This window comes from Larus michahellis, chromosome 5 (assembly GCF_964199755.1).
Source record: "Larus michahellis chromosome 5, bLarMic1.1, whole genome shotgun sequence".
Lineage (NCBI taxonomy): Eukaryota > Metazoa > Chordata > Aves > Charadriiformes > Laridae > Larus > Larus michahellis.
This window is the reverse complement of record NC_133900.1, coordinates 18,592,684-18,617,183: the sequence shown is the minus strand read 5'-3', so window position 1 is coordinate 18,617,183 and position 24,500 is coordinate 18,592,684. Positions and strand designations below refer to the sequence as shown.

Below are 24,500 nucleotides of genomic sequence, written 5' to 3'. Positions count from 1 at the left end.
CCTTCTTGCTTTGAATCAACATGGTGATGAAATTTCATGGTTTTTTTTTAAAAAAAAAAAAAAACAAACCTGGCCATTTTATTCGTTTGTTCTTGTATGCATTACAGAATCAAGATCTTCAAGGCAAGGGAGAAAAATCAAAATTTGAATATCAGTAAATAACAATGAAGCATGTAGGTAGTAAATAGCTTCAAAGCATGAAGAAGGACTTAAAGAGCAAGATCCTTGTTTTTGTGAAACCCAACTTGAGACTGATCACGTAATGGAACTCTTCCTGAGATCATTGGTGCGGATTTGAAAGGTAAAATCTGAACTCTTCCATTTTAATTTATTTTGTTTCATATGTCTGATGGAAGATCTACAGGCAAGTCAGATATATCTGAAGTTTCCACATGTATTTTTTTTTAATTAGAAAAATAAATGTAATGTGATATTTTCATTATTTGTGTTTTATAGTGCTGTTCCTCTCCAGCAAACTTATCTATTCCAGGTTATAATGATAGGTAGTGTTTTGAGGTGATCTCAGCTAAGTGTTATGATTAATAGTCTCTGTTCATTTTGCGTCCTTCCCTTTCAAGTGTGGGGACCAGAATAAAAAACTCCAAATATTAAGTAAAGCGTTCCTTGTGAAAATTATGCAAATTGCAATCATCTGCTAAATTAATTAATTGCATTCATCAGAATAGCATATGAAAAATGAAAGATATTTCCAAATGTTAAATAATGGCTGGATCATTCTGAAATTAAAAAAAATTAAACAGATACATGGTCATAGTCTGCTATTCACCCTGTGAAATTGCATTTGACCTCCATTTGGGTAATTGTATTATGCCTGCCTAAATTTCCATGCACAGTGATTTACAATTGAACATATTATTCTACTCCTCCTGTTCTACTGTACTGCATGCTGCTGCCGTTTATTGCTATGTAGGTATATTTATTTAGAGGATGATCGTGTTCTAGTGGCTGACTCCCATGGCTCCTATATAGATTTCCTTGGCAAGTGCGTTTTCCATCCAGGTAATTAATACCGCCTAGACAAAAGATTATTTATATATCATATGTGTTCTGACGTACTTTAGACTTCTGATGAAAGAGAGAGAGAGAGGTTCTAGAACAGAAGGAAGACATTTGCCTCTGTTTTTTCATGAAAACTGTTGGGGGCTCCTTTCTAAGGATGATTCCTCCTAGAAACATCCCTTAGACTTCTTTGTCCCCTTTATCAGCAACTGAGACAGTTTTCATGATGCTGGCCTATGGCTCCATGCAGTACCTAGTGAATAGAAAGGTAGTGCTCACTGCCTGAACAGAAGCTCAGCAGTTATCTGACATCAGTCTTCAAACATAATTGCAAGTTTAAACTCATTGAAGAGAGAGGTATTTTGTCATAGAGAAAGTAGCGTATGCTCATTTTTTATTTTTAATCAGGCTTTGGCTCTGTAGCTTCACAGTCTAAGAAGAATTTATATCAGATGGGAATAATAGGCTAATTTCAGCGTAATAATTTGAATCCTAAATTTACTTCTGGTTAAGTGTGTTGGAAAATGGATTGCTTTGTAATAGCTGAAGCACAACGCCGTGGAGTTGTTACAAACAGACCTTTTCCCCCTCCGTGGACAGAGCATTGTATTTTGCAAAAGGGTAAGAACTTTGGTGTAAAAGTGTGGTTAACTTAGACACCCAAGCTCTGAACTGTACGTAATTCCTGTTCTAGCTGTACCTGGGTTGAACTGTAAAGTCCTAAATAATGCATATTCCAAGTAAATGTTAGAGCTGAGTGGCATTGGAACTCTGGAGACCCGTGAAAACAAACAGGATCTTACTTCTTTTATTAGTAAATGTTTGGACGTTAGTGAGAGAGAAGAGTACTTCTGTTCTTGCGATACCTGTGAAACCTGCCTAATGTCAGCCTGTTAAGTAACCTGAAAGTATCTATACAAGGGGCAGCTTAGATAAAGTACGAACTAGTCTGAGTCTGTCCCTGAAATACAATTCAGGCATGAACGCGTTCTGATATTTGAAGATGTCCGGAATCCTGATGTTTTCTGTTTGTCTCCACCTCCTGCATTAGTATTCTCTGCTTTCAGAAAGATTGATGCAAAATATCAGATTCTTGTTCCACTTACTAAAGGGACCTCAACCCTGGACTCAAACCCAGTCTTTTTTTCAATGCAGGAATTGCACCATTCCCAAAATTTTGAACAGTTCCCAAGAAACACGTCCAGCTCTTCTTTGATTCCACTGTTCTCAAACACAGATACTGGTTAGGCTGAAGGCCCACCTGAAAATGCAAACTTCCGTAATTCAAAACTTGAAATGTGTCACTGAGAATTACAAAAATGCTTAATGACATCAGATTTTGAACTAGAACTATTGTTTTAGCTAGAACATATAATGTACATCCTAAATTCCTTAATTTACTTAATTATCTCCTAATTACAGTCTAATTAATTACTAATTTATCTTAATTTCCTCTGGTAATTTCCTTATTAATCCCTACTTTAATCTGTTACATTTTCGTCCTTCCTCCTTTAATTGGGAAGCAGACTTTACGGTCTTTGCTGTGAGGTATGTTTCTTACCTGCTGTAAAACAGCTAAATGTGACTTTGCAGTTAGCGTATTTTCACTAGAAACTTGAATGACCATGCAATTGTCAGTCTCCCTGAGAACACAGCAAAACTTACGCTATACATTTCTCACAACTTAAAAAAAAAAAAAGAGGTAGGTTTTGTGTGGAGACCAAAGCGTCCTGAAATTTCTTCATGAAATATAATCATTTCAGTGTTTAGGACCTCGGTTCCTACTTAGCTAGTTATCATTCCTTCTGTGTCTCAATTAAGCAGATCTTTAGTGAAACACTAATTTTTCTTTCAATTTCAGAAAGTACTGCTGTGTATCCACTGCTGTGGGTTTTCCATCTTGAGCTTTTTCCAGGCATTCTTTGAGACGTGTTGGTTAATTATCTCATTGTTAAAAAAACCAACCAACGTATATATATAGACAATAGGAAAAGCCTATTCCAGAGCTTAAGATTCTTCTTGCTTGAAAAACTGTACATTAATTAAAAGATCTATTTTTACCCTCATTGAAATACCTCAGGCTGGAGGTGTAACTCTCAAATGCTTATATCTTGCATCCAAATTGGGGAAAAATATTTCTAAGTGAAGCAAGAGCTCAGTTCAAGTGAGCTTTCACGATACAACACAGCAACATTTTAATCAAAAAGGATTCTGTTGTTAGCACAGATGGAGGCAAAGCAGTGGGAACAGAAGCTGTCCAGCAGTAGCAGAGCCAGGAAAAGAGAGGTCCTCAATTTAACAGTGTTGGCAGAGTGTAGTTGCCTGTAATTGTGCAGCAAGTTTGATGTTGCATACGGGGTTAAGTTGGAATCATTTTATTTTTGTTGAAATTGTTTTTAGGAATAGCTTTTGGAGTCCATACCACACCATTGAAAAATAAGTAGATTCATTATGCTGCTCAACCAGTCAGCAAAGAAGACACAGAAATGTTCCTTCTCTATATTAACAGCCATCACTGATTTTGACCATACAGATCTAAGCTTGGAGAAGAAAGAAAGGAAGAGTTAAGAGACAAGAGCAGCGAGGGCCGCAGACAGGTATTACATCTCTTTACGGTTTATGATGGTGTAACTTAAGGATGGTAATGAAGCCTACCAGAGCTGTAGGTTGCTGAGAGGCTTTTGCCTAGGTAGCGTCTATGGTGAACTAAAAGCTGTTGTTATTGCCCGGGGCACTGCCGTTTCTGCCAGGGTCAGGGCATTGCCTTGAAGGCAAAGTCTGCAAACTCAACTCAAGCGGCCAGTGACAATGGCTTTTAACTTAAGTGCTCGACTATAAAGCAGCTCTGAAACATTCTCCTGAGAAGATGATAACCTCTGGCAGAGGGGCAGTAACAAACAAGTCAGGCTGTGGCATCTCTAACAGCCACAGCTGTTTGCTAATTAAATGTGTATCAGGCCTGACAATATGGCCTGAGGTGAACTAAAAAGGGAGCAGGGGACCATGGCCCTGATCCGTACCTTCTCCAGAGGGTGGCGAGAGAGCAGGGCTGGGGCATCTACAAGCCTAAAGCTTCCAGTGGCATTCTTCATAACATATATTTCTGCAGGCACCTAAACCCGGGCTAGATTTTGTTTCCAGAGGCATAATTTAGAATAAAAATCTAAATACACAAAAGCTTGCAAAAGTGGCTGTGAGTTACCCATTACTCCTGGGACTTGTTTTGGTTCACTGATCCTGTGCTCTTAGTATCTTCCCTATTCCTTCTGGCCTTCAAGTGTAATTTTATTAGAAAAATGATTTGAAAATTACTGTTTGCATTTGATTTCTCAGTTACCTTTACATCAGAGGTTCAAGGTTGTTTGGGCAAGGCGTTCTTTGTTTACTTCATGAATAAGATTATCTGCTGCACCTATTAAGATGAAAATCTTTCTAAAATCTGTAAATACGGCCGTGATCTTTCTTGGTCTTCTCATCTAAGCTAGACAGAAATCATAGTTGTTTTCTTGCCTCATAATGTTTTGTAATATAAACAAAGTGGTAGTGTATGACTAAAGAATTCAAAGAGTGAAGAAGTGCTTGACTTTCTTTTCTTTTCTGGTGGTGGGGTTTTTTTTAGCATTAAGAGTGGTGTGCTTGTCTCCACAAAGCCAGCAGCAAGCAGCCACATTGCTGTGAAATCCAATCGAGTCCTTTTTACTCAGTGACTTCTGCTTTTGGGGATTGATTCTTGCTAACTCCCAAGCCTGAGTCCAGTTCAAGGGAGGAAGATCGGTGAGTAGAGCAGAGGCTAATAAGCCACCTTCTTAATCATCAACGAGCATTTAAACTTTTTGTTGCTGTGAGTATTGAAGGTCACGGGGCTGTAGGAGTCTGCCTTGTGTTTTACTACTCAACAACTCAAGCTTCAAAAAATTCTAATCCCTTAGCTCACAGACCGATTAACTTGTAGCACAGAGCAGCCTGCAACAGAAAGTAGACGCATATATTTAGGCAACAAACTCAAAGGAAGCCAAAAGAAAATCTTTGTAGATAAATGTGCATTGAGGTGCTTGTTGTTTCCAGCTATGTTGTATGTAGGATTAAAAAAAACCTGAAACTATTCCCTTCCCTAAGACAATCAAGTATATCCACATACAAATTTTTGAAAGAAAACGAAAAATTGAATTCTCTTCTAGAATGTAAGTATTCCCTCTTATTTATCTTATTGTTGGAGGAAGAGAAACATCAGTTAGCATATTAGTTAAGGGTTTCCCCCCATTCGAAGAGTACAGTGCTTTAAAGGCACTTTGTTTCGTGTTTTACCTAAAGGCAGGAGACTTTGGTGTCAGCAAAGGTTCTCAAGACCTTGAATTATCCCCCTGGGCTATCTTTTAATCTAATCTTACCCAAGCACTTACTAGTTATATGATAAAGTCAGAGATTACGGGCCAAATTCTCTTTTCAGTTATTCCACTGAAACCCATTGAAATCAATGTGAGATTGGACTCGTGTAACAGGAAAGAATTTGGGCTACTGTCTTCAAGAGATAAGAACAGGGCCAATACTATAACAGCCTTTTTCAACAGAAACAGATTCAGACAAACTTAGGGTCATGTGCTGTCCTTGATGTGCATATAGAGCTTCAAGGGTTTATGTTGGGCACGTATTTAGAAAAATACTTCTTTGTCTTGTTGTTAGGTACAGAAGGAGTTTGGGTGGAAAGCATCCCAAATTTAAATAATTTTATGGTTAAGCTTATGAAGCCCTACATTTATTTCATAGGTGAGCAGCATTTTCAAAGTCATAGTGTGGCACAGTGCAAGTGACCCTTGCAAGTGACCTAGCTGATGTAGGTGTAGGTGATGAGGGGCATAGACAAAGTAGGCTTTGCCGCATAGCGTTTCAATATCTTTTGTGGAAATAATGTGATCCCATCTCTTCTCCCTTCCTTTTTAAGCCTTCACTACAGCACTTATGAGAAATATTAGTACTTGGTGCTGTCATGGAGTTTCAGTCTCCAAATCAAAGCACTCCAAAGGGATGAATCTGGTAAATGAACAACCTTACTGTAAACCATTTCGTTAGTTTAGCCATGGAGGTGAGTAGAGCACAAGTTCTCATAGTGTCAGGGCCTTCTTTCAGTTGTGAGCTAGAGAGACAAGAAGAGTGGTTTTAGTTTGCATTTATGCTAAGCAGCTCACCTGCTTCTTCCATGGATCTTTAAATTCAAGCTCTGTGCATTTCTTGTTTGAGGGTTTAGGTGTTTGGATATAATCATGATTAAAAATGCACCTTAGCAGCTTAGACACTGCTCTCTTTATTGTTGAGTCCCTTTCATCCATTTTTACAAGCAGTGCCTCAGACTTCCCCTTAAATCTACTTTTTTTGGGCCAGCAGACCTGTGGCTCTGTCTTCTTGGTAGCAGTGGCCATGGGAGCAGCAAATTGGTCCGTACTGATAGCTTCTAACGTTGCCCAGCTGTGCTTCTGTGCTGGGATGCTTGTGATACCGTCTTCTGTAGCTGATGTAGTCATAAAGGCATGTACAAAATGGTGCAGTGCTGCTTTGTGCCGTTAAGCAGATATGTTGCATGTTAAAAGGAGCTGTTTTTTCAGTGGCAGGTCAACAATCCATAGCATTATATCCAAGGAAGAAAATTTTCATGGAGTATTTTAAGACTCGTGGATGAAAGGGGATTTATATAAACGTAAGGTAGTATTATTATAGTCATTTTATTAAATAACAATAGTAGGTGTCTTTCTTTAGGCATAAAATCTATGCACATGAAAAACAATAGTTGGCAGCCTGCAGTAACAGCACAGTATGCTGAAATGATGACAATAATGAATAGCTCGGGAACACCAAGAGAAACCACTGTATTGCATGTGTAATGCACAGGATTTGAACATGAACAGACTGCAACAGCTTTATCGAGGATTGTAAGGAAGTGTGTAAAACCAAGCTGCAACAGCGTAAGAAAAATACAAAATAAAGTGAGCAGGCAAACTACAGCTGGGGCTCTTCTTAGAGCAATAAATTGGATAGATAGTAAAGCAGAACTTGTGTTGATTGGCAGCTGACACTAACTCTTCTTTAAATTGGAAATTTATTTGGGATTTTACTGTAGCGCTGAACACAGGGAAGAGACCCATACGAGTTTGTCGGTGTGAATCAGAGGTGGCAAACCTTTGGGAAGGACCTGCCACACTGGAGGGTTTGTTTATTCCCATTTGTACAGATTTTGTTCTCTGAGATGTACCTACAAATCCTCATGATAGCTTGACCCCTTTTGTTTATTTCTGCCTGTTCTCTTTTTTTTTTTTTCATTCTCCAACGAATGCCTGGATTTCTTTAGGGTATTGCTGAGTGTGAAAACGTTGTCTTGTTTTCTTAAAGTGAAGCAAGAGTGTTTCTTAAGAGAAGTAAAGATTTTGCTAGCAACTGCAAAGCAAATGTTGATAGATTTGGCTGGAAAAGAAGGATTCCACATATAATACAATATTGCATTTTCCACATTTATTTTTGTTCTTTATTGGAGAGAGCACTGCAACACTAAGTTCCAAATTATCATGAAAACCCAGAAATAGAGCCCTAATTACATAGCCTGCTGATCAAGGCAATCATCTCGGTTTTGGGACCCTTGTATACACGTTCCTTTCCAATTAGTACATTCCAGATGAGGTCCCAGTAGCTGGCCTGAAATCAGCTTGTCATAGATTCAGTAAATATTTTTCTGTACAAAGGGGAAAACCTCAGGTTGTCATGGAATAAACAAGCAATACCTTTGCCTGTGCTGTTAGTTATTACCCCCTTGCTTAAGACGTACAGCATGCAAGTGTTTAATCTGAATCTGAGATCAAAGGTGGCAATTTTTTTTTTCTTCAGCTTTCTATTGTTGAGTCTAAATACAGAGATTTGACTGACGTAATGCTGTAATTTAAACTGTTATCAAGTTGTCGTAAGGTTGAGTTTCTTGATAGTGCTCTAATTCAGGTTTAATTTTACTTTTTCAACTTTTTGTAGTAGCTTTGTTCTGCATTAAAGATTCGAACAAAATCTTTTAATGAGTGTATGTAATTCTCTGTTTGGCTTAAACCAGCAACTTTCCTGCTAAGTATAGGAATAGACTTTTTTGTTGCAAAAGCAGGGCTATATTAACCTTCTCTTTCTATGAGAAAAGCACACGTCAAAACATGCTAGTTCCATAAATTAGAAGTGTAATCAGATTAATAAAGTAAGAAAATCAGTATCACGAGAAGAACTTGCATTCCTGCGGCCTGATTTCAGGAAAGCCTGAAATTCACAGAAGCAAAAGGCTTGCAGCTATGCCATGAGAGCTAGCTGGAGGGCTATACCCTGCTATAGAAGAATTCAGAGAGAAGAGGGAAAAAGCCGTTCGTATTTAAGAAGTATGCTAACAGAATTCCCATTTATCTGGAATAGCACATTTATTGGACAAGTCAGAGAAGTGCCTACATATTTTATTGCTGTGATTTAATTTTTCCTTTTCTTGGTTTTCATCTCGCTGCATAGGGTACATAAACCAGCTTTTCAAGAACAAAGGCAAATGAAAACTATGATTTTCCTTTTTCAGTCTGCCCCAAGTGTTCTTAAGCCAACAAATAAAAATATGACTAGGCATAATTTTAAAATACAACTCCAGGTAAAACTTAAAACTAAGAAGAGTCATTTTTCAATCCACAAAGCCTTTGGGGAGGGAAAATGAGTGAAGATAAAAATATATATATATGTGTATGTCGATATATACTTTTTTCTGTGATGACAGCTTCTGCCAGAAAGAGTCCAAGTTAGATTTGCCTGTCTTACTAAAATTCTGCTTTTCTGTTTTCCTGCATGTTTCTAGTCTGCAGTTTCTACCAGTCCATTAGTCTTTGTTTCATGGTAGTAATTATATGCCCAAGCTTTTCAAGAACGAGTGTGCATCAAACACAGTGGTGCTCATGCTGTGGGTGAATTAATTAAACCACCAAGAAATTCATGCTCAGCAATGAGAACAATTGGCTTGATGCACTCTAATGTAGATTTACTCGCAAAGACCTAAGGGCATGTGAAGTAACTGCTGTGAGCATCTACCACATATTGGAGCGTACTGTAATTTCTGTGTCTCTGTTCTGAACTTAGGCTACTAGTCATACAGCAAGTGGCTCTTTCGCCCACATCTGTTCATCCTGTCTCATTAATAGTGAAGACAGCTGTCCCCATTATGCTTCAGTAGGGTGAAGTATAGCGAGAACAAAAGTCTGGAGAAGACATTATGCGTAGGAAAGAAGGGCAGGAAGGTGTCCAGGAGCCTGGAATGGAGGTAATTCAGATGAAGCTCCTATCTGACAGCAGGACCTGGAGGAGTGTTACTGCCAAGCCATCTGGGATGAAAATTCGGTAATGAGATGACAGTACTACACCATTCCATCATCTGTGAAGATTTCCTGGAAATTGCAAGCCTTGATACAAGAGGAGGTCCAGAACCATAGAATAAGAGAGCGAGGACTGGATTGACAGCCTTCGTAAGAATTAAGCTCAGTAAGAAATACTCGCTTGCCCTAATGCGATTAGATTTTAACAGCCTAATTGAGTTACAGATGAAATTTCAGAGGTTTCACTGTGAATAAACACAAGGTGGGTGTGTGTCACAGTTCATCCATTATTTAGCCAGTTATTCTTAGAAACCAGGTTCCCATTAGGTTACTGGGAGCCTGCCTGTGGACATGTATAGGCAGAAGCAATCAATAGCAAGGGCCTACTGCTGTCCTTATCAATGTCAATGAGTTTTGCAAAATTAGTTCAAAGAACAGGGATAGCATTTAGGTCCTCTACCACATATCCAAAAATAGAACAGATTGAATGCAAACTGATCAAATAAGTCTCCGTCTATACAGTGTCTGTTATTGCTGTTCATCAGCATACGATCTTATCACTCACTTTCACATGAGCTGCATTGCTTCTGTTAATACCATTTTTAGAGTTTGCTTAAAATTATGCAACTTCCTGTATGAGCACTTTTATTAATTTAGTTCAAGATGCCATTGATTTTGTTTTATATGAGGAAGAAATAACTTCAAATTGATATGAATTGGATTTAAATTGGATTATGATAGATTGCCCGTAGACACTGGTGAGTCCCAAACTTTGGCAACCTAATAATAACTTCGAGCTTTCCTTCATTTTCCCTCTTTCAAGCTCTGTAATAAGTCAATTGTTTCTCACCCCACTCATCTTTTAGCAAGACTTCCCACAGTGAATCAGAATTAAGTTCAGCATCCTTTTATGCCTAACCTTGTAAAACCATAGACAAATATTGCCTAAAAGCCAGAAGCACTGAACATATAAGATAATGTGATATAATAGAATTTCAAACAGTTAAAATCTATTGGTTGCATTTAGTCTTCTAATACAGCTGGGGGGGTGTCTGTTTTGTTTATACCGAGGAATATTTTTTTCCTATCTACTGTGTCTTCATAGGAAATTTTAAGAGAATTGATTCACTTTCATAACTTCAGACCAAGGCTTCTGATTTAGCACAGTGCAGGTTTAGCACAGCACAATGTACTGTGCTGGAGTCAGCTGGCTTTGAGCTACTGTCACACTCCTCTTGTTCTAAAATTGGCCATTGGCCAGTCTGATTTGCTTCATGAATTAGAGAAAATTAAAGCTTATTGCCCTAGTGGTGCTTATTGGCAAATAGGAGTTACTGGAACTTAGGGACATCACAGATCTGTCCTTTTTTCCCCGATTATGTTCTTTGCAGTAGAGGCCCAGAAGAACAGGACATGGCATCACACCAATATTCCTGCTCATCGGTGACAATCCTTTCCCTAGGGAAACTGTGCTATTGGGCATGTCCATTGATTGGCTTCAAAGCAGCTAAAATGGTGCTATGGCTGTGGTATTTAGGGGATTATTGCATAGCAGTGCTGCTGGTTGTATCCAGAAAGTTTCTCAGACCTGAAATACATTCCTTTATAAATATGTGAAAGATGAGATATTGGAAGAGAGATAATTGTTACCTTGTACAAGGTGGGCTGTGACTTATTACTACAGAAGCAAGAGCGAGGATATTTTACAGGCTTTTGGTTTTGCCTTTTTGTTGCTGTTGGCCTGAGGGGAAACAAAACTCTACACTTGCAAGCAGAAACTGCCAGTTTAGAGGAAAAGGTACAGGGGAATGAAAGTGATAGGAGGAAAGCAGTGAGGCTTGTGGCAATGAGAAGACAAAACCAGATGCAGTTGCAAACAAAAATCTGTGTCTCACCAGTAGCAATTCATATGTATCTTCTTTTTCTTATGGTTAGGCATCCCATTCCTGGAGAATGTGTAAGGCTAATGTCTAAAATATGATGACAGTGAAATTGCATCAGATTTGAAAAAGGCTATTTGTTCGAGGAAGCAGTCTGCAAATGGTGCAAAGATAGAAAGCTAAATAATATGAAGTTGTTATCATGTAACATTGGACATCAAGATGTGGCATTGTCAGACTGAGGGGCCTGAATGAGAGCCGTAAATACGTTATGAACTAAATTATTTTAGGAGCACTCAAGTAGTAGATTTTCATTTTAGAAGGTAGTTTCCCTGTCAGATGCAGTATGAAAGAATTTGCAGGAATTATGATGTCTAGAAACATTTGAAAGAATTTGTAGTATTTTTTTTTGTCTGCACAACTGATATATCTGTAGCCTGTGACAGAAAAGCAGACAAAATTGCCAGAATTTGATCTTGCAGGATTTCTATCCAAGACAAGAAATAGTAATGCCAGTATCTCCTAGAAATTATATTCCTTTTGAAAATTTTAGACACATTTTTCAGACTTAGGAATTCAAAATAGTTAACATTTACATTTCTAAAGGCATGTCTGAATACCAGCTGGTTGAATCAGAAAAAGGATCTGTATGCAGAACATGCCTTGTGTTAGTTACACAACAGGTCAGATTAGATGGTCTTTTCTTGCTTCAAAAATTCTATGAACCAAATCCAGTTTCTGAACTTTGGAAGCATCTCAGATTTTTCTTTTCATATGCAAATTATGTCTAATTTTTTCCCAGAGTAGTTACAAATCATCTACAGTCAATGTCACTTGGATGGGATCAGGTTAAATTCAGTTCACTGAATTAAACCATTTCATTGGCTTTAGTTTCTTTGAAGACTACAGGAACCATTCAAGTAAAATAATCAAAAGTATTAATTACTGCTGTAAAATATACACCTGAACACAGTGTAGACTATATTACCATGGGCAATGGAAATGTGAACTCACTCAAGGGTTAGATCATGACAGTTGTATCTCAAATGGGGTTGCCACTTGTCCTATAGAAAATTATACTTCTCACAATACATTCTCAAATCCCACATCCTGTTTTGGAGGTGCAGACTATCGCTTATCTTGTGTTTGCCAGTTCTATATGAAAAAAAGAGTGAAAGCTGGCAACAGTACTGTTACAAAAATCTTTCGTTTGTCCCTAAGGTATTGCTGCTGCTTTCCTTGATGGATGGGAACAGCTGCTGTAGCCAGCGTCACCCCAACAGAACTGTGAACAATGGGATTTTCTCCTCTTTGCAAGAAGTGCCCAAATGAAGATCTTGTGATTTGTTTACTGGATACCTCCATTTTCTTCTGCATCTATCAAGGTGAGCTACTACAGCAGTCTCTCTCTAATCCTGGTCTAGCACATCTGGCTGATCCAGGAAAATTCAGCATTGTCCAGGGCTGGTCATTAAGTGATCGTTACACCTAAGTGCATTTTAAAAATAAATAAATAAAAAAAAGATAGACACGGTTCTGGGAGAGGCCACCCCTGATCCACGTGCTGCTTCCCCAGCTGTTGCCAAGGCTCCATAAAGCTTTGGCAATGTGTCTTGGAGAAAGTAGATAGTGCATTGGCACTGTGGCAATGGTATTTATTTTCTTTATGCTTAGCAACTTCTTTGTTGTCCCTCCGTGAGAGAAAGGGATGATTGTGTCCAGTATGTTTTTAAATGTCTTTTCTGGCACTGTAATCCCAATCGCTTAGCAAATGCAGAGAATGTGGGTCCCAACGTCTGTATGACCCACCTGAATGACCCTTTAGCTTCACCTAGATAATTGCTGGGGCTACTGTGCTGGTGAAGCTTTAGAAGTAGGTAAGTGAAGATGCATCCTCTTCAGATAATGTTTTCAAAACGAAAAGACCATAAGAGGAGGTTTAAACCCTAAGGATAGTATGCTTCATGCAGTACTCATGCATTATAGTTGAATAGGAGGGAACTGAAGAGGCAGAAATGAGTCCTGAAGGCTGTTACTTTACAACGTAATGAGGCAGCTTAGTGTCCCAGCTTATATGAACAGTTAACTGAAATAGTTTGATCCTACAACTTCATGGTGATATATCAAATACAATATTATTTTACATAACTTCAAGTAGTAAACTTTATTATAATTATAAATGATAAACATTAATGGATCATTAATCCACATAATAATGCTGCATTTTCATAAAACAATTTCATTTAAAATTCTCCCAGAGAACCTTTCTGACACCCTCTACCAGAAAATGACTTTATTTTATTTATCCCTAATCGTTACACACTTCCTTGCTTCCACTAATTACTGCTTCGATTCTCAACTGTTTGTTCAGATCACCTTTAACCATAATTCCCATAAATTAAAATACAGCACCAGCTTGTCAGGCTTCAGATGAATGTCTGTGAATGTGAAGTATATTCTATAAGATAATGCCCAGGAAGACTCCATGCATGAATCATATGATGATACTCTATAGAATATGGTTACATGTATTGCTACACTAGGTATAATTACTCAGGCAGGTGTTTACTCTCTTAAATAATCAGTCGATTAATTCAAGTCTCGAGATAGCCTGAGATCGGCAGTTAATGATTATCCTCTTGCTGAATTTTCGTAACTTGATTTTTCTAAGCATGACCTCATCAAATGCTGATCGTTAAAGTTCTGAAGTCATAAATTGGCACAAAAGTCATTGGCTAAAAAGATAATAAATGAGGTTGTATAATCTGATCCACTACTTTTGAAAGCAGTGGCCTGGTCTTAAGGGAAAGAAAAAGCCCTAAACCCCAAGTGCTCATTGTTTACCTTTGTGTACTACGCAAGTTTTAATTGAAGTCCATGGTTTGTGGTTGATACCAGTTGTCCAGGTTCCACAAAAGTCAGGAAACTAAGCTCAACCTAATGCAATAAAACTGCTCCAGAATAAAACAAGTAAATAAGCATAGAGACAAATCTTGAAGATCAAGATCCTGAAATATGTTGCATTTGCTTGTAAACTAGATTAGCATATTGGATCTAGAGTGGTATAATAAGGGCTCGAAACTATCACATGAATTTGGAAAAAGTCTAACTGTTTCCATCTTTTAAGCTCAGGTCTTTTTTCGTGGTTGATTGCAGTCTGAAAATGTGTTCCATGTGTGTTTTGTTTATTAAGTCAGGATAAAGAACACAGTGGAATAAATTATGAACTTGCGCAGTCATGGCTGGGAAGTTATATTTAATAAGTATAAACCAACTTTTTCATTGTTCAGATTCTTTTTGCCTTTCTGTAAACCTATTCCTAAATGCACTTAAGCAGAGATATATCATTTATAGCTGCCTCCACTACATTCCAGCCTCCCAATCCAGTTGTATTTCTGGGTTCGTCTTTGTCACTCGGAGAGTTACAGTTGGTAAAGATTCAGTATATTACTTGCCTTACCTCTATTCACGTACATTGCTAAAGTTGGACTAGTACCGGGAGCAGTGTGCCCCGCCAAGTACTGCTCATGCTCCTACTTGTCTCTAGCTCCCACTTGCGAAACAATGACTGCCTACTTACAGAGTAAAGCCCTTTGTGTCTGTCATACTGAAATTCTGTTCATAAAGCTCTCTGGAGTTTTATTCTGACCACTTCTGTAGCATTTCTATCCTTATTGAACTACAATGGTCGTCACCCACATAAATAGGCATACACAGAACCATATAAATAGGCATCAACAAACTCCCAGTAAGTTAACAAATGCTGTATATGGAACAACATATAAGCAATTTTATGATTTCTGTAAGTGAAGCTGTCAAGAAATGGGTTTTCCTCTTTTAAGCTAGAGGATCAGACTTGTAATGCTTCTGGATCCAAAAAGTTTGTCAAACTCGGTATAATTTCATAGCCAGGTATGGGGAGATCTGAATTAAACATACCAAGATTCTCTTGTCCTTTCATTTTAGTAGAACAAATGCATTCTTGCAAAGCGCATCTTACTTTAACTTTGAAAATTAATTAGCAAATTAACCTAATATCTCAGGACAAACTGCCAGCTCATCAAATAGCAATGAATAAGAGTAATCTGAACAAGTGTATTCGAATCGTTTGATCTTAAATTATGATCCAGTGTTCTGAAAGCAGCTATGTGAGGAACCATGTGAGTTTGCTTAGTTGAGTTATTTTTAAGAATTACTATGGAGGTCTCATTCTATGAGATTTTAATTGTACTTTTCATCAAGCTTGTGTTCACTTTTGAACTTCTTATTGGGCTTTTTTCTTTCAAAATTTTCTTTGAATAGTCCAAGTTTACTTCAGTATTTTCCAGCCAGATATTCTGTAGCATTCACTTTGGAGCCTCTTTGCTGTAAGCTGATTCTTGACAATACAGAAAGTATTTCAAATATATATGGAAATGCTTCGGTATTTTCCTGCTGTTTCCCAAAAAGATTTCTGCTTTTGGAGGGATGTTTTTCCCTTGATCTTCACGTTCTGATTGGCACCATTTTTTTCAAATATGTGGGGTTTTTCCTTACTGTATAAAATTAATTTGAATAATTATCATATTTCTTCACGGAAGTATTGCTGCGCTTTGAAAAATGCTTTTTCAAAGAATATCTGCAGTGACTGTTTTTTGTTTTTCTGAAGAAAGATGATCATGAATCAGTTACTGGATTTCCCAAGGCTTGGATGTCTTGGAATTAAGGCACCATATGCTTCTAAACTTTATCCAAGATCCAAGGACAAAAGCACTTGAAAGAAATCTCTTTAAGGAATCAGTTCAAAATTCATATGAATCCAAAACTAATGCTGCTTTGAATTCAGCCTGTGTCTGCAAACTTTCCACTTCCTTGGATCTGGACATGTTTAGAAGAGATGGTCATAAAGAAGTCTGCGACCAGTTTCTTTATTGGTCCAGTTCATGTATGAATCATCTTCACAGAAATAGGAGAAACCTCATTAGGTATTTGCGATGTCTTTGCTTTTCCACATTCGGAGAGAGAGACTCTCTTTTCAGGCATCTGTCTCGCAGAGCACGAGAAAGGGTGGCATACAGAGGCCATGTGCATACATTTATTGTACGTAGTACAAAAGATTTAGGCTCTGTCCCTATGAATGATTATCTATAATGTTCCAAAATTACTAGTTATGGACTATGTACTTAATTTCGCTACTTTTTAGCTCCTGGTGTGTAAAGAATGTAGTATGCAAGGTGGGTAATGCTCCTCTACCTAAAAATAAAGATTTGTAAAAGTATTTATGGGAATGTCATTGTTCAATGATAAAGCTCTAATTGCAGAATTCAGTGAATGTTTTGCAGTGATTAATTTATCTACTATATCTACTTTCTTGTTCTGCAAGCAGAACAAGAATAAATATTCATTGCAATGACAATTTATTGTATACTAAACCACAGTCTTTACAATTGAAAGGCTAAATGATAGAATTACTCTAAGACACATAAGGAAGTCTAGAAATAAGGATTTGTTTGTGGGGGTTTTTTTCTGCCTTCCTTTTAAAATTCTAATGTATGTGCTTTGCATGAGCACTGTAAAATAAGCTGGTTTTAGGACATTTCTGAATGGGAGAGAAGTCATTTGATATAATAGCAAATACCTTTGTAAGTCTTAAAGCTGTTCTATTCAATAAGTGTTATAATTTTGCCACATAGGGCGCACAAGGAAATGATAAAAAAAAAAAGCTGAATTACGATGTGGTGATACTGTAAATGGACTGTGATTTTACAATGGTTATGTTTTTCTGAATCTGAAAAGAATGGAAATTATATGTAGTCTGTTTGGGGTTTTTTGCAAACCATCATATTAAAATTTTATTATACATTAGAAGAAAAATAGTGAGAGTACTGGAGGAGGCTGGCAAAGAACATCTACCTAAAGTTATCCAGACACTGTATTTTACATTTGTATTCTTTAAAGACTCATCTGTGCCTATTTCTTCTTGTCTTCTGCAGCTACAGAAGTAATTTCAGTAGTTGTATTTTAAAATCAATTGAAAATAAGCCTGTAAAGATCAATAAAAAGCTAAATTATTCAGTACCGTGCAGAAGAAAACTTTTTGTTTCACCTTTTTTTGTTATTAAATATTGAAATAAACCCTCTGAGTATTTCTTAAGTAGAGGAGTGTTTTAGCATCTTCATAAAAAAAAAAAACAACTCCGATTCTAAAATCCATCTAGAGTTGAATGAGAGTGTATTTTTTTAAATTCTGTTCTTTCTTTAAATTGTAGAGAATTCAAGACTAAACTTCTAATGCTAAACTTAGAAGTTTAGCATTATGTTCAACTTCTCATGTAATACAAGGGGTAGATGTTTGTTATGAATTAATTTTTTTGCTGTTATCCAATCTCCACTTCCTCTTAATTTTTACCAGCCACAAGATCTTATGAGGAACTAAAAAAATTGTGTTTTCATTGAGGAAGGGCTGTTTTGGTTTGTGTGTTTTTTCTTTTTTTTTTTTTAATCAAAGCAAGCCTACTTAAAATACATTTGATTGGAGAATATTCACATTTGCAAAGCAAGTCAAAAAACATTGGCTTTCTGCCTATAATGCATTTTGTTTTGCCTCTGTAAATAACATTTTCATATAGCATTAACAATCCATTTTCCTTCCCCTATGATGATAAATATTTTTCATGTCTGTATTTGGTCTTTAAAAAACAAACAAATAAAAAACCAACAAAACCCCCCCAAAACTAAAGTACTGCAGTGACATAAGACTTGTACATGCTAGGTCTTTCAAGACAGATTTCGCTGAAGTCTAGAAGATTTCTTAGGTCTTAATAGTTTTTTTTTAGTTGGCTCATTGGAATTCAGACCTCTGACGTGCTTCGCCTTTGCAAAGTGCACCACAACGCCACAAGTTTCTTGGGTTAGAAGACTGTTCCAGTCTTCATAAACTGTAGCATTTTTTGTTGTTTCAGTTAATTCTCTTCTGTTGTTTTTTCTTTCTTTTTTTTTCCCCATTGATATAGAGAAGTGAAAAATGGAGAATTTGCAGTTTTCTGTTCATGTGATCATTGAGTGCTTTATGTGAGGCCTCATATAAAATTAACAGAATTTAGAGAGGAAAGTAGAGAACATGAATATTCCAGTGGTTGGAAGAGAGATACTGAGATAGAAAGCAGCCCGTTTTTAATTTTTTAATAAGCCTTTAAAATATACTGAGTCTTGCACCATGTAATGCAGTATAGTACATCATAGCACATCCCCCAGTGTATGGCCAATGGCTAGAGTGGAGATATCCTTGTATTTCTTTTCTTTTGACTTCTGATGGCCAGTTTACAAGTAAAAATCAGACTGGATCAGACTGACGTACTGCAAGATGACATCAGTCAGTAGCCCACACCAGGTAGCAAACTTCTCTTTCACAACTGATATGTCAGCAGAGGTGTAATCTTGAGATTTCTGTTGATTTTTCTCTGGTGAACAACACAGTGTGACACTGCCGGCTCTCGGGGAGAAGACAGCTTGCCATTGATGACAGTGAATTATATAGCAAGGTGATGGATACCACTGCATGGAGGACAAACCAACAGTCAGGTAAAAGGCACAAAAGCAACCTGGGCTGTACAGGGAGAAATAGGCAGTAAGGCACACGCTGTTTAAGGACGTGGATTAACATGCCCTGTTCAGGGCTGTGGGGTTTTGAGAAGAAGTTTGGTGGAAGAAAGCATCATCAGAGGCTGAGGAAAGCATGCGTGCTCTGACCACTGTGGAACAAGTAGGTGATGGCAATGGAGAGGCAAGTTGTTTGATAATAGCTGTTGTGATGATGGTGGAGGCAGCCACGTGGTTAAAGACCCTAAGGCCCCTAAGGAGAGAGTTGGGTGCATCTCTCCATACATTACGTGCTGCCAGCATGCAATTAGGCTGCAGTGAAGCAGTCATTAATTGGCTAATTGTGTAACACGCAGCATTATGGGGGGCACAACCCCAATCTTTTTCTTGCTCACTGTTCAGCCAGCGGGAGTCTTCCTCCTCCCTCTGCTTGTGAAGCAGTTACGTTAATACAATGCAGCTTTCAACACAACAAAGATGACTTTGGTTGAATGAAATGACTTTTCATGAAGTAGATGTTGAAAACAGTTATACTGTTCTGCCCTGGTCACTGGGTGAGCTAGCACACATGATGAGTTAGGAGCTGCATTGGATGCTTGCATAACCGTGTGTACTACACCATTTAGGTGGAAAGGTTTAACTTCCAGCAGCTTGCAGCAAACTCATGTCATGTGTGCTGTTTTTCCAGTTGTTAAAACGCAGTCATTTTGGTCAATGCTTTCTTTCACATAGCCAGGCCACACCATGTGCTGAAATAACAAACTATAATTTATTTTGATCAAGAAAGGTAACTGCTGAAATTTGCAATGCTTGGTGCTTGTTCATTTTCCCTTTCTAGCAATGGATAGGGGTGTACAAGTTCAGAAGTTTCTAGCCTTGGAGAAAGAAGGAAATCGTGACCATTTCTCAAACTGGAAGAAGGTAGATTTAGATTAGCTATCAGGAAGAAATTTTTCACTATGAGGGTGGTGAGGCGCTGGAACAGGTTGCCCAGGGAGGCTGTTCAGGCCCCATCCCCGGAGGTGTTCAAGGCCAGGCTGGAGGGGCTTTGAGCAACCTGGTCTAGTGGGAGGTGTCCCTGCCCATGGAACTAGATGGTCTTTAAGGTCCCTTCCAACCCGGACTGTTCTATGATTCTATGATTTCTACTGAAGTTTAGTTTAGTATTTCTATCACAAGATGTAAGAAGGAAAAAATGGATTGTGGAAGTAACACAAGTGACTTAGAACAGAAATGCAGAAGGCAATTTAAAAGATTAATTTGAGCCTTAAATATATTATACATCTCAGCACTGCAATGGTGTCACTTCAAGTGTCCCTATCGCAGCTAATACCAGTTTGAAAATGTGGCTTTCGTCACATTAATTTCTTGTTCGACTAGTTTACCATGACTTCATGCTTTCTGTACAGAGGGGTGTAGCGTTGCATATGTTGATCTGAACGCTAGTACCAGTTTGTCACTGACACCACCTAAATAGCCGCTGGTTCTTTCAATATTATGCTTTTGCAAAAGTGCAGGGCTTTTTATTTTATTTTATTTTTCTTCTCATTTCTTAGCCTTGTGATTCTTGCTTCTTGGCTTAAGCCTTGTCAAGTATATTCATAAGGTGTTTCTGACCTCCTGCAATTCAAGAAGGAAAAAGAAAGAACCTTACAGTGTGTGTAAATATCAACGGATACATTTATCCACACGGAAAGTTCTGGCATTGTAAAGACAGCTCTGAACAGGTTTTACTAACAGCTTTAGTAGGCCTCCTCTTTTTCTATGATTATGGAGATTTTCGATTTTTTTTTTGTTGGGTTTTTTTGTTGTTGTTTAGTCTGGAAGTACTAACTGATGGATAAAATAGGTTTATGTTGTATTATTTATTTGGAAAAACTGCTGCCAGTTTCTATGGCAGCTCAGAGATCTAAAAAGGTGAATGAATTTTAAATATTTAAAATCCAGTGCCACCACAAATAGCATATATTGGAAACTCCAGAGATACTGAGGAGAATCACCTTGTGGACATTTGTTAAGTCTAATGCTTAGAGGAAAGGAAGAAGATACTATCTGTATGTGCAAGGAGGGAGGGAGTAATTCAGTTAGTATGTGGACATTGAGAGCAACACAGTGCGTATAGGCATAAGAGCGCCAAGGGAGTATATTAGCTTAATGTGGACCCTGATACAGTATACCTGCCTTTTCTCATATGAGAAGATATATTTGCGGATGTAACCAATATTTCTTAAACGCCAAACTTTGCTGGCTTGCAAATTGCAAGATGTTTGTCATCTATCATACCTTTTAGACCACTCTTGTGGCCTGTCACTATAGCAACTCTATTGGCTTCTACAGCAACACCTGGTCCTATCAGTAGCTTTACCCTGTTGAAGTTTCTTCATAAATAATCCATGTGAAAGTGAATGTAGCTGTCATGTTAATTTGTGGCTAACCTGGTTCTGGCAAGTTTATAATTATATTTATGAAGCAAATAAAGCAGATTGTTTGGTTTTTCTTCAGCGATGATTTAACACAAACTGACAGAAACAAATAAAAAAAGCTTTACTAATCACAGTCAAAGTAAAAAAAAAAAAAAAGTCACAAGGATGTTCTAGTTGCTATCTCACCAATACATTCCTAAATCTGGCCTACTGTCTGTCTGACCTCTAGTTAATAGACATAGTGGTACTATTTACAAAGTGTGTTTACCTTCACATTATATACAACCTTTGGTTGCTTGATTCCCTTTCTCCTCCACTTTCCCCCTTCAACTCTTTTCTAATTTTGTCCCCACCCCTTAAGTTGGGGTAGCATTCGTGGATGGCAAAATAACAGTTATGCTTAAAAATACTACCTTAAATCTAGGAGGACATAGTTGAGCTAAGCTTCTCTTCACCACCCAAACTAAATGTGGGTAATAGTAGGCTCAGGGTTCGCATCTTCCTTGAGTTCCAGTGTCTCCTCTCCAGGTTTGGTATTAATTCTGTGGCAGACCTTTTCATGCGTAGGTCAAAGAATCACTAGCTTTAGAAGGAGTCAAAAAATTGTAAATTGTGCTAATGCTTTTTCATTGCGTTTGATACCTGAATATATGGATGGGAGGTAGCTGGAGCAGTCTGCAGTTCTACCCTTCTGTTGCTTCATCAGACAGTCCGACTGGAGAATGCAATATTGCTGGTATAAAGTAGTAGCAAATAATCTGGGACTGAAAATAAACTATTTGAGAAACTGTAAGGGAAAAGTGTGCCCACAGGACATAATATCCTCCGGAATTACTCCTTATACATCACTGTTCAAGTCTGATGAAAACTTTCTGATTGCTTTCAGAGGACTAGATTGTTATCTCTTCAGCCAAGATAAACAGCTAAGTTCACAAAATACCGATTGTTATCAGTGGGCACTGCAGCCTGGCCCCGAAAAAGATACGCAGATGACATAATTATCATTCCTTGTCTCTTTTCTTGTTTGACAAAATGACTGTTTAAACTACTAGTAAATTTTATGGATTATATGTCTGTTTATACAGATATTGTGCACTATATTTATCTCTCTGGCAACTGAAATAAACTTATTTTATCTGTTATGGGATTGCTAAGGCATGTTTAATTTATTTGAGATTCTAGTTTTACTATTTCCTGTATTACAGGAGACCTTCGTTAATTTAGAGCAATGCGGCACTTTTTTTAGTTCACATCATACAGAACAATTTCTCAGTTCGTAATTATACCATCCTGCCAATTATTACTTCTGCCATTCTCTGAAAAGAATTCTTTAAATACAGTATATATGACCTGACTTACAAAACCAAAGTAACCAAATCTGCTGAAATCAAAGTAAACCTTTTTTCGGGAGTTAAATGAAGTCGGTCTGTACAAGACAGATACAACTCATTGTAGGATTTCTGCTGTAGAAAATTAGCTTCTTCAGTTTGCTGCCTCTTCTTTTACAAATGCCAGTTCAGTTAAGAGTGTCTGCAAGTTTCTGTGTATATAATTCATAGAGGAATTACATCTGGAGATGCTGCCTACTGAAATAGCTGACCTGCTTTTATCCCCTGAAGGATATTCGTTCAACGCATCCCCTGAAAAAAAGGATTTGCTACTTCATCATAGTGTAATACTTAACAACAACGAAACACATGCATAAAAATCTTGTTGAACTGAACAAGGCCATTAATGCAGGAGCAGTGAGCGAGAATGTAGTAGAAAATGAGAGACAGAGAAAAGAACCTCCTTGACAGCTTCCTCTCCATGGTGTGTGGGCGAGTCAGAGAGGACGGTCTGCCTCTGTCACAAGAATGCAAAGTCCAGCTGGTGACTCTGACCTTACTACTTCCAGGGTGTACAGAGAGAGGACAATCCTTACTAACTGTGTATACCGTTAGCATTTTGAAAGAACTCCTTTCTGAAAGGTGAGGGCAGTTACGAATACGGCTGATAGAGTGCAATTCTAGATATCGATACATACGCAGGTGCAGAGAGTTCTTGTCTGAGCATCCTATTGTGTGAAAATAAAGAAATTAGACCAGACCTTGATATATCCGATTGAATAATCTCACTTGTATTGGATATCAATTCAATGACTCCCTGGCCAAAAATTTAATTACCACTGCATGTATGTCTTTAAGATCGGGTTATCATATGATCATGAAACAGTATTCAAAACAGAATCCAAAAGGTATCGCATGGAAAGGCTTTGCTATCTACATGGGACAGGGTCCCAAGTAGAGCCAGCATAAAGATTTTCTCTTGGCCAAACCGGTAACACCACTTATTTCAGAAAAGAAACGTCATGCAGTTCTCTGCTCTTCCCAGGCTCAATACCCAGAGGGGAACCAGAAGCCACGTGCCCGCTCCTTTGCCTGTGCGCAGTTTCTGCTTGACCTGTCTTGGGTTTTTCCTTCAGGAGACTGACTTGTGGGGTGTAGAGGGGCTGAGAATTCAGAAGTCATCTACAAAAGGAAGAAATAAGGTAATTACGCGTGTACTTTCATCTTTACAGTGTACTGTAAATCTGTAACATTTGGCAGTGAAAGAGGCTGAAGTGTGTCAGTAACGTCTTCCATAACAAGCTAAATTATTATGGAACGTTTTTCAGGGCAAATGAAGGTCAAGAAATGGATGGGGGGAGGGAGGGGAGATGCACCTCCAGAGTCTCTATTAAGAGCAACTGGGTTTGAATTTTACTTACATTCCTCACACATGTGTCTATGCGAAGACGGTAACACTTCTCGTGATAATTCTTAAAAAGATTGCAACACTTTAAAATGTTACGTAGATTTTTCTGGTATAACTTACCCCATTGTCTACAGCAGGACTGCTTATGTGAAAAGGTGAATGAGATTATTTGGTTATCTTTTGACTTCTTGCTTAGTCTGTCTACTCTGATTCTAGTATCATCTGTCTTTATGAATCAGCATTTCTGCAGTCTTTCCAGTTTCTTCTTGATTTTTCTTAGTAATTTTTAGATTCAGATTTGGAAAACATCATATACAGTCCTGTTCTTTCCTGTTTTTTTTTTCTTACAAAGGTAGGAAAAGTACACAATGCCACATTTGTTATATGAGAGAAAAGGGATGGCTTTAAAAATTAGGGAAGAGTTTGGCTAAGTCTGCTTTTTGAGTACAAATATGACTCAGCAATTAAATTTGATGATGAAAAAAACATCAGGAACAAAAGGCAAC

The 24,500-nt window shown here is 37.8% G+C and overlaps 1 long non-coding RNA gene across 16 annotated transcripts in view; it reads left to right on the top strand.

Annotated features, from left to right (window-relative positions):
• The window catches only part of LOC141743924 (uncharacterized), a 77,720-nt gene that overhangs the window by 7,363 nt on the left and 45,857 nt on the right, over window positions 1–24,500 (top strand). For 12 of the 16 annotated variants that reach the window (XR_012587254.1, XR_012587256.1, XR_012587262.1 and 9 more), the window contains 6 exons: window positions 108–301; window positions 3,421–3,617; window positions 4,640–4,794; window positions 9,145–9,543; window positions 12,479–12,642; window positions 23,632–23,788. This is a non-coding gene — a long non-coding RNA (uncharacterized LOC141743924). Of the gene's footprint in view, window positions 1–107; window positions 302–3,420; window positions 3,618–4,639; window positions 4,795–9,144; window positions 9,544–12,478; window positions 12,643–18,712; window positions 18,818–23,631; window positions 23,789–24,500 lie in introns of all 16 variants that reach the window. The other 4 variants (XR_012587255.1, XR_012587264.1, XR_012587261.1 and 1 more) reach the window with 4 other exon arrangements.